At 45.8% G+C, this 8,612-nt stretch overlaps 1 long non-coding RNA gene across 2 annotated transcripts; it reads left to right on the top strand.

The window, feature by feature from the left end:
• The first annotated feature begins 2,395 nt into the window (after window positions 1–2,395).
• LOC127013649 (uncharacterized) lies at window positions 2,396–8,416 on the top strand. Of its 2 annotated transcripts, none has more exons than XR_007766100.1 (3): window positions 2,396–2,460; window positions 2,705–2,843; window positions 8,214–8,416. It is a non-coding gene; the product is annotated as an uncharacterized LOC127013649 (long non-coding RNA). The 2 variants fall into 2 exon arrangements; XR_007766101.1 differs by having other exon boundaries at window positions 8,211–8,416.
• Window positions 8,417–8,612: the final 196 nt, after the last annotated feature.

Genomic DNA, 8,612 nt, shown 5'->3' with positions numbered 1-8,612 from the left:
TTTACTCTAATGTGGCAAAAAGACTGCTGTGCACCATGGTGGCACTGACATCGCCAGGACAAGTCAGTGAGAAGCAAAGGCCGTAAAGGATCTCATTCTGCCATAAAACTGGTCGTAGATCAGTTTTATATATATATAAAAAAAAGTCTCCTTTCTTTTGCACAGCTGAGCAATGCACATATTTTTTGTAAAAGAAATGTAAGCAAAGCAGAAGTAATAATGATTTTTTTCTGTTAATTTCCATTGGTGTTTTTCCTTTAGGGTTCCTGGCCTATAAGGTACCTATTACAAACTTTTGTGGCTCTGGCCCCTTCTCCAGGCCCAAAGTGATGTGGCAGGGGATTGCCCTGGAGTTGCTCACCTCGATCCATGGGTAGGACCAGAGAACCTGCTAGCAGCCTTCACAGACAGAGGGAGCCCCAACACATTTCTTACCTGCCCCGCTCCTTCCTCTGAATGATTACACAGGAAAACAGCACCATGTTTTGCTCAAATTCACTCCTGGTTTGGGTAGCTGAGGGGAGAAGGTGTACAGGAGGTCCTCAAGGCTAAGAGAACAAAACAAGGCTGGCTGTGAAAGTCATATTTTCAAGCCATCAGAAACCAAAGGCTGGACACCAAACACTTTGCCTTGTGTAGCCTGCTTACACTGCACATGCAGCAGTCCCTGGGCTGCACGTTTGCATGTGTTTATAGCTGGGTGTGTGTTTAATTGCTCATTTCCAGAAACAAGCCTCCATTTGTATTCAGTCGCAGATGGACTGCCAGATTAGGAACGTGACTGTGCCCTGCTCACGCGAACCAAACTAACTTTGCCATCCCCAGAGTCCCATTTTGATCCTGCACCCTGGAAAAGGATGTGGCTACTTGCACCCCCCTGGGGCAACTGTAGTCCAGTGGAGGAGGGAGGACTTTACACCCTTATTCCTGCCAGCTGTGGCTGGTAGGATGTTGGTCTCAGAGCTAAGCAGGAAGCTGTGAAGGGAACATCATACCTTCCTAAGAGGCTGATACTCAAAACATGTATAGCTAAAGGCTAGAAAGGCTAAAATTAATTACCACTTTGGAAAGGATTTGCGGTTTTGGGAGTTGTTGACTTTTTTTAGCTCTTTTTTTTTTTTCTTTGAAAAAGTAAAGTTTGCAAACAGTAAGGGAAGTACTGAGATAAATTCAGTATTCAAAGTGTTATATTTGTGAGCTTTTTATATGGAATTTGAAATATTCAATGCATTTATAAGTGGAAGGACTCAAATCCAAAAGAGATGTAAATGTATCTGTCTTTAGTACCAAGGGGATTGTCCTGTGATTTGCTGTACCTTGTGTATTCCATTTGCACCATTCATATTTGTTCACGAACTTCCTTAGCTATCAGAAATGACAATTTCTGAAAATTGTTAGGAATCCAAGACTCTCGTTTCCTGTCAAACATCTGCATAGAGCTTTGTTCAGCTTCAAAGCTTAAGTGAACTGCGTTTAATATCTGAATTTGTCTCTAAAGCAGCAGCAACAGCAACTGATGGTAATAAAACCCTACAGGAAATAAACTTGGAGTAGAGCATATGTGAGCCAGGTCTTGGTTAGATCTATCTTAAAAGCCAGGATAAAAGGCAGAGCCAAGAGGACTTTGCATCAGCAGGTTAAAGCATGGTTGCCAATTACTTGTTGGAATTAAAGGATCTTATAGAGCTGTTCTATTCATCCCCCTCACACAGAGACTGCTAGGCGTTAAGTCAGCCAAAGGTCTTATATTTCTAGCTATTTTGGTGCATTCTGAAATTGTTTCTATTCTTAATACTCTGTAGTCATTAAATTACAGCCAGCTGTGTCCTGTCACTGACATTTTTTGCAAACTGTTGTTAAAATGTAGTGCTTGCAGTTCATAGATGTTTGGTTATCCGAGAGCTGAATGACAAAACAGCATGTAACAGAGCAGAGCAGAGAGCAACCCATGTGCTTGTCCTGCAGTATTTCACAGTTGATATGAAATACAGTCAAAATGTAGAAGGGACTGGACACTGAGGAAAACTGATCATGAAAGGGGTTTAAGGTATAAAGGAAATTAAAGCACAAACTGACTTTGCTTAAATGAACAGGAGTGATATTTTGACATGTCATTTAACATTTCCCATATGGCTTCAACTAGAGTTGATTTGAAACCTTTCAAAACATTTTCCTTGTGTGCAAAATGACCCTTTACAACAAAGGAGAAAAAGCCCCATAAACCATTTGGCTGTTAAAGCCATTTTAATTAAACAATTGAACCGGCCTGTGTGTCTCCCAGGTGGGGAAGTCTGGGATGCTGCTTTTAAACAGCAGCTGCTGGTAGAGACATGTTTGCTGCAGAGGAAGCAGAAGAGGTGAGATGAAATCCCCCCTCAAACGTGTCCCTGGGCTTCAGGGGGGCTCAGTGAGTTCTAGCCACATGAATCTCCTTCCTGGTGTGTGGTTGACCACGTGAAGGTAAAGATTTTTGAAAATAATATGTCTGATGTTGAGGCTGTTAAAATGTTTGTGCACAGAGCTAGGGCTGCTATGTGGGAACCTGATTTTCCAGCAGTTGGGAGCTCTGCACTTTTTGAAGGTGTGGATCAGAAAGGGCATGGCATGCTCAACAGTCAGAAACAGACAGTTGCCTTTGAAAATCAGGAGCCCAAATATATGAAGGTAAGGTCCTAAAGTCTGACTATTTCCTTTCTTCTTCTAGACCAAGCTTCCACCCAAAGTTCAGGTTGTGGAGCAGTGTTATTTGCTCTGTGTCACTGTATGGCTCCCCTGGGAGGCAGAAGCTGCGGCAGGAGCTGTGCACAACCCAGACACTGGCTGGCACTTACCAGAAATAGCTGGTGAGTAGAAAGAAAAAAAAACCGCGGGGGGAGGTGGGGGGGGATGACAAAAAAAAACCCTCAAGAAGTCAGGATACTTCTGCAAATCAGTAACTGAAGAAAGAATTTTGTACAAAAGCTATTTGCAACAAATAAACAAGTAGCTTGACCTTCTTGCCAAGTGACCTTCATCTGCCTTGCAGGGGAATTGTGAGCCCTAATTAGCCGTTGAAAAGCACCTAGCTTTGCTGAGGGAAGCTTCTCCTGAAGGGCAGGGGAATGTGAAGAGAGGTGTTTTGCTGTAGGCTTGCCATGCTCCATCAGTACTGTTCAAGGGAGCTGTGGGCTGGAATTTCAAAGGTCCTCTTTCCACTGCTGTGTGCTTTAAGTCAGGGTTTTCTAGTCAAGGAACAAAGGCAGAGCTAAATCCACTGAGGCCACAAATCCTGGGGGGGGGGGGGTTCTACCACTTTGCAAAGCAAATTGATTTTTGAAGTGTACAGTGCAAAATGCTCGGAGGACTGCTACTTCTTTGCCATAAGAATACCACTCCTACGTGGCTCTTGACAGAAATTAATATTTGCTTCCATATGTGTGGCAGGGGCAGGTCCACACACTCAGAGCTCTTCCACAGCATTCATTTCTGCAGCTCTTGTCTGGCTCTGAGGACAGTTGATTCAATTGTGCAGCACTGCTGAATAATACCTGGCAAGCAACGCTTTCATTTCCTCCTCTTTTTTTGGAGTTACCATCTCGTGCAAAAAGATTACCTGATAACCCCCTGAACAGCATGGAATGCTCTGAATCCCAGTGGGATAGCAAGCAGCATAGATAATTTCTTCCTTTACAAATTGTCTAATTTTCAAGCAACTGTTGCTGCCAGGCGCTTCGGCAAATAGACTGAGGCAGTTTCGGCTGGAAAAGACAGTGACTAAGATCCCCTGTATTCCTTATTTTCAGTGGAAAAAAACAAATGAGCATACTTCAGAAAACAGAAGCTAGGGGAGGAAAAGCAGTGGTTTGTTGGGGTTTTTTTTAAGAATTTTAAATGTGGATGGGATTGCAGTCAAGGTCATGACAGTTTCTTCAAGGAGAGTAATAGCCCATGTTATAAACACACCCTTCTAGCAGGAAGGAAAAACCTGCAAAATCACAGGATCTTCAAACACGCTGAGTTGTAGGGGGGGGGGGGGAAATAAACCCATACACTTCTAATCATGAAGCATCAGTTCACATAAATTCTAATGAGTGGGTGAAATGGCACCTATAAAACAACCGTATCAGGTGATAAATCAACTTTGCCATGACCGAGTCCCCTCCAGTGTCAGAGGCTCCCCTAATGTTGATATTCACTCGGTTTTGTTCTTCTGTGAGTCACAACTTGGCACGCTTTTCTCCTCGCTCCTCCGCACACGCAGCAGCAGGAGAAGCATGTCCCTGGCCAAGCGCAGGGTGGGCTCGGTGCCAGCGGCAAGCGTGGCTCCCTGGCCAGGCTGTGGCCAGAGGACTTCTGCTGGAGAGTGTTTTACTAACAGGTGGGTCTCAACTGACTGGCCCCAGAGGGCTGATGTCTCACTCCCTTCATTGCAGGCATAGCCCAAGCTCCCTTGCTTAGGATGGGGTACACCAGTGTGGGACTGGTCCCAGGGTATCCCTAATGGAACTTCAGCGAGCCTTGCTCTAAACTACTTCACTGATGAAGCTGCTGCCACTTCCCTTGAGATATTATGAGCCCTTTTAGCCCTTTTCAGGACATGTTTCTGAACAGCATCCTCTCTGATGGGGATGAAACTGTTTCCCTCTGCACTAATGTATTCAGGGTTGTGGAGAATGTGGGCTGCTTTTGTAATTTTTTTTAATGAATGGCTGCAAGATTTGTTCTATACATTGTATGGACCCGTGTTTGGGTGCTAAAGGATCAGTTTCTGCTTAGGAACAGGGGAATAAGGGATCAAGTGTCTGAAATCCCATCAGCCTGTGAGAGCATGTTATCAGCAGTCACCAGGCATCATGTGTCCAGGTTGAGTACTGCCTGTTTAGGTGGGAATGGTGGCTTGGGAGTCAGGAGAAGAGAATTTTCTTTGGGAACAAAACAGGGGAGGTGCAGCCCCATTCCAGTCATCGTGTGGATGTCAGGCTCGTGTGCTGGGCATGAGCCCCATGTCCTGATGATGTCCCGGGGTTGTGGTGCCCTGGGAGGGTTACAGCTCTGCGCTTTGTGCTTGACCCCAGGCATTCATGCTCTCCTTAGCTCTCTTATCTTGGTAAAGCTGCAGCAGCACAGAGTAATACTTGGAAGAGAGTAGCAGGAGACAAGGTGATATGCTGGAGCTTCAACGTCACATATTGATATGGGGAGGTCAAATTACAGGACCCCCCCAAACCCACATAAGGCTGTTCTTGCTGACAGAGACTTAAATTTAGCTTGAATATACTAATATAAGGATTAGTGATGGGCAGAACTACTTGATGTTCTTCCTCCACACCCACTGACCTCCCAGGACCTGCTCCTACCCTTCCTGGTCCCACAGCAGGAGGAGACAGGCTGCAAGGCCCTCGGTCATGGGAGGATGGAGGTGGGAGATGGGGCTTTGGTGCACTGTGCAGAGCTGTGCATGGCAGGGAGGAAAGGGGCACAAGATTATCTAAGATACCATGGCAGCACTTGGTGATTTTGATCTTGTCTGGAATTGGAGGCATCTTCATATCACAGTATTAGTGCGGTAGCAGTGTGTCACTCATCACTGATATGTGTGCTTTGTACTCGGGTCCGGCTGACTGAGACATGCTGACTTCTTTGGAAAAGCCATGTGCATCAGCCAAGGCCACTTCTGTTGACGTTGCTCACCTGTTGGCACGGTCCTCCTGAGCAGCTGAGCTCATTTAGACTCAAGGACAGATGACAACAAGCAAAGGGTACTGAAAGCAAAGGTGGGACTGCATCCTTTGAAGACTTTTCAGCTGCAACAGCTTTCTGGGGATATTTGGAGGAACTACACCTAGAGCTGAGATTTCAAGCAACAACTAAGTCCATGACCAGAGTAACATCAAAAGAAGTAAAAGTATTCCTCCTGGGGATGCTTCTCATGAATCAGGATAATCCAGTGTTGGAGGCAGGATACAGGACAGTGCATGGATGAATGGGTCTGAGCCAGTGATGGCAGTTCCTGTGTCCCTACAAGAAAGAATAATGTAACTGAGAGCCAGAGGAAGCTGAGCAGTGGGGACAGCCAGCAAAGGCGTCTGGAATTTTACTGCTTAGTTTACTGCAAAAAAATTGCAATCTTGCACAAATGCAAATAGAAGGTAGGCAGGTCAGCATAAACTATGGAAAGCAGGCAGGGTATTAAATAAGAGATGAGAAATGTTGATAATTTATTATTATGGCTTTAAGGGAAATATATGACTTTTCTGAAGTGATTTTAATGAGCAAGTTAGGAGAGAGAAGTAATTCTGGAAACACTGCTCAGAGATTTGTATTCAGAATCACTGAAATGCACCCATCAAACCAGCCTGGGGCTGCTAAGGAAGTTTGAGTGGGTATCAATAAAATATTTGGAGAGAAAGAGCTAGCCTGAAAGTGCTGACCCACTCCCAGCACCCCTTGGGATCAGGCAGTTGGTCACCTGGGGCTGATCTCCTTTGCCCTGTGCAGTGGTTATGTACACCAGGTAAAACACGATGTGAGATGCACTATGGCATGGAGAGTGCAGGTCACATCACTGGACACTTGGCAGGCTTTACTCGCAGCCTGCCCACACTTACTGGTACAGAGAGTGAGCCAAAGCCCTGTGTCATCTGCCCATATCCCCACAACAGGGAACCTAAAGCAGCTATAGGAACTTCTGAGACATATCTTCCTAGCCAGCTTCCTCCTTTGGTATGGCCCCCCCATGCTCAGCTTCATCTTCAGGGTCCTATGTGCCAGAAGCAGTCCAAAGAGCAGCTGTACAGCTCCTTTGCAGTTCAGGCACTAAGACTCTCGCCTCCACGAGGGGAAGCGCTGTGTCCAGCTAAGGCTCCAGCATCCCCTAGAACGGCCTTGATACACTCACTGAGTCTCTGAAATCTGTCTCATTGCATGGGGTGGATGTCCAGCGCCAGAGAGATTCAGAACAGAAAAGTAAACTGTTTTTCTGATGGTTTCATACAGTGCCCACAGCCTGTGCAAAACCAGACATCTGCAGAATCACATTTTTGCTGCACCTTTCTTTTCAGCCCTCCCATCTGTGGCCCCTTTACTGGGCAGAAGTTCTGAGCATCTTGGACAACAGCCTGTTTGATCATTCATTTGTGGATCCTCATCATATACCGAGCAGGAAGGACTGCTCACTTTTTCAAGGAGCACTTCAGGACATTATACAGACTGTGTTTGTTGCTTCTCAGGATATGTTGACCTTTTAAAGAAAAGGAATTCAGAATGCAGCTGGGTTCTAAGAATTACTCTGCTTCTCTTCACCACTTCAGTTTGCTAACAATGGGTTGCCTGTTTTTAGATAAACAATAATTTTTTTAAAAAATTAGCAAACAAGGGTATGTGTGACTTGCTGTAATGCATGAATGTACAGGTGGGATGCTGATAATCCTGGGACCAGAGGCAGATACTAGATGAATAGTAGTTAGGCTACTAACAGCTGAAATGTGAACCTAGACCCATTCCTCTACAAACAGGCAAATTATAAGGTCTGTGATAACCAGTAACCTGGTGATTCATGATTAAAAGAGCACAATTTGCAGTTGTCTTTTTAGCCATAAGCAAGAACAGATTTGGCTCATGGTGATCCCAATAGGCAGAGGGTTCCTGGAGGAAGATGTCCTGTTCTCAGAAGGCTGTTTCGCTCTGGAGAAGGTTGCATGCTAGGCAGAAGGTGGTCTTCTATTTGCTACCAATGTTTTATTGAAGATAATAGTCATCTTGCAGGAGAACAGCAAATCCTACTGATGACTTTCCCCTCACTAAAAAGCCATGCCAATTCATGGGCTGTTTTGGGACAGGCTCTACCAGCTGTATTGGGGGTCTTGTTTGAGACCTGGAGCTCCAGTCTGCCTTTCAGCTGCAGTGTAAAGGTGAGCAAGCAAAGCTGTTCTGTTCACGGATTGCTTCCTTCCAGACTGAGCCCATGGGGGCCGAAGGATATGCTTTCAGTGCAGCTCCTGAGGAGCACAGTCCAGCAGAGCAGCCTGTCTCAACCATGTGCAGCAAGATAAACGCATGGGCTAAGTTTCCCTTTCCTGAGGGCTGTGTGCTTTATAGGTGTCTGTAGGGCAGGCACCCGTGCTGACAGCCTGCCACTCAAACCGCAAACAGGCGAGCTCCAAAGGTCACCAAGTCAGTTATAGGAAGTGAACCAGAATAAACAGCCTCTTTATCAGGCTTTTTTTTTCTAGCAGACTCGCAGAACGTTCCAGCTTTGCTCTCTGAGGGAAGTTGCCTGCCGTGAGACGCCTGGGGATTTATCTGGCTATGGCTCAGCTAACTTACACGCTTGGTCTCCTCTCCCACATCTGCTTCCTCTTCCACCTCATGCCTGGCACCTTCTCTTTCTGGCTGGTGAGCACAGAGGCTCTGCAAGAGCCAGTTCACTGCTCTCTGTATTCAGGTAAAGACTATACTGGCAATGTTATCCTAGATTGAATTTTCCCAGCATTTTTCTCCTGGGAAATTAACCTGTTAAGGTGGCTCGCACTTCCATGGGTTACTGGGAACCCCCTGGCTGGATCGCTGTGTACAGCACATCTCTGATTTCAGCTGGTTTGGTTGTGGGGTTTTTTTGTTGTTTGGTTCCCCCC

The sequence above is a fragment of the Gymnogyps californianus genome, chromosome 2 (genome assembly GCF_018139145.2).
Source record: "Gymnogyps californianus isolate 813 chromosome 2, ASM1813914v2, whole genome shotgun sequence".
Classification (NCBI taxonomy): Eukaryota; Metazoa; Chordata; class Aves; order Accipitriformes; family Cathartidae; genus Gymnogyps; species Gymnogyps californianus.
The sequence above is the reverse complement of the archived record's forward strand: the minus strand, read 5'-3'. Positions and strand labels throughout refer to the sequence as shown.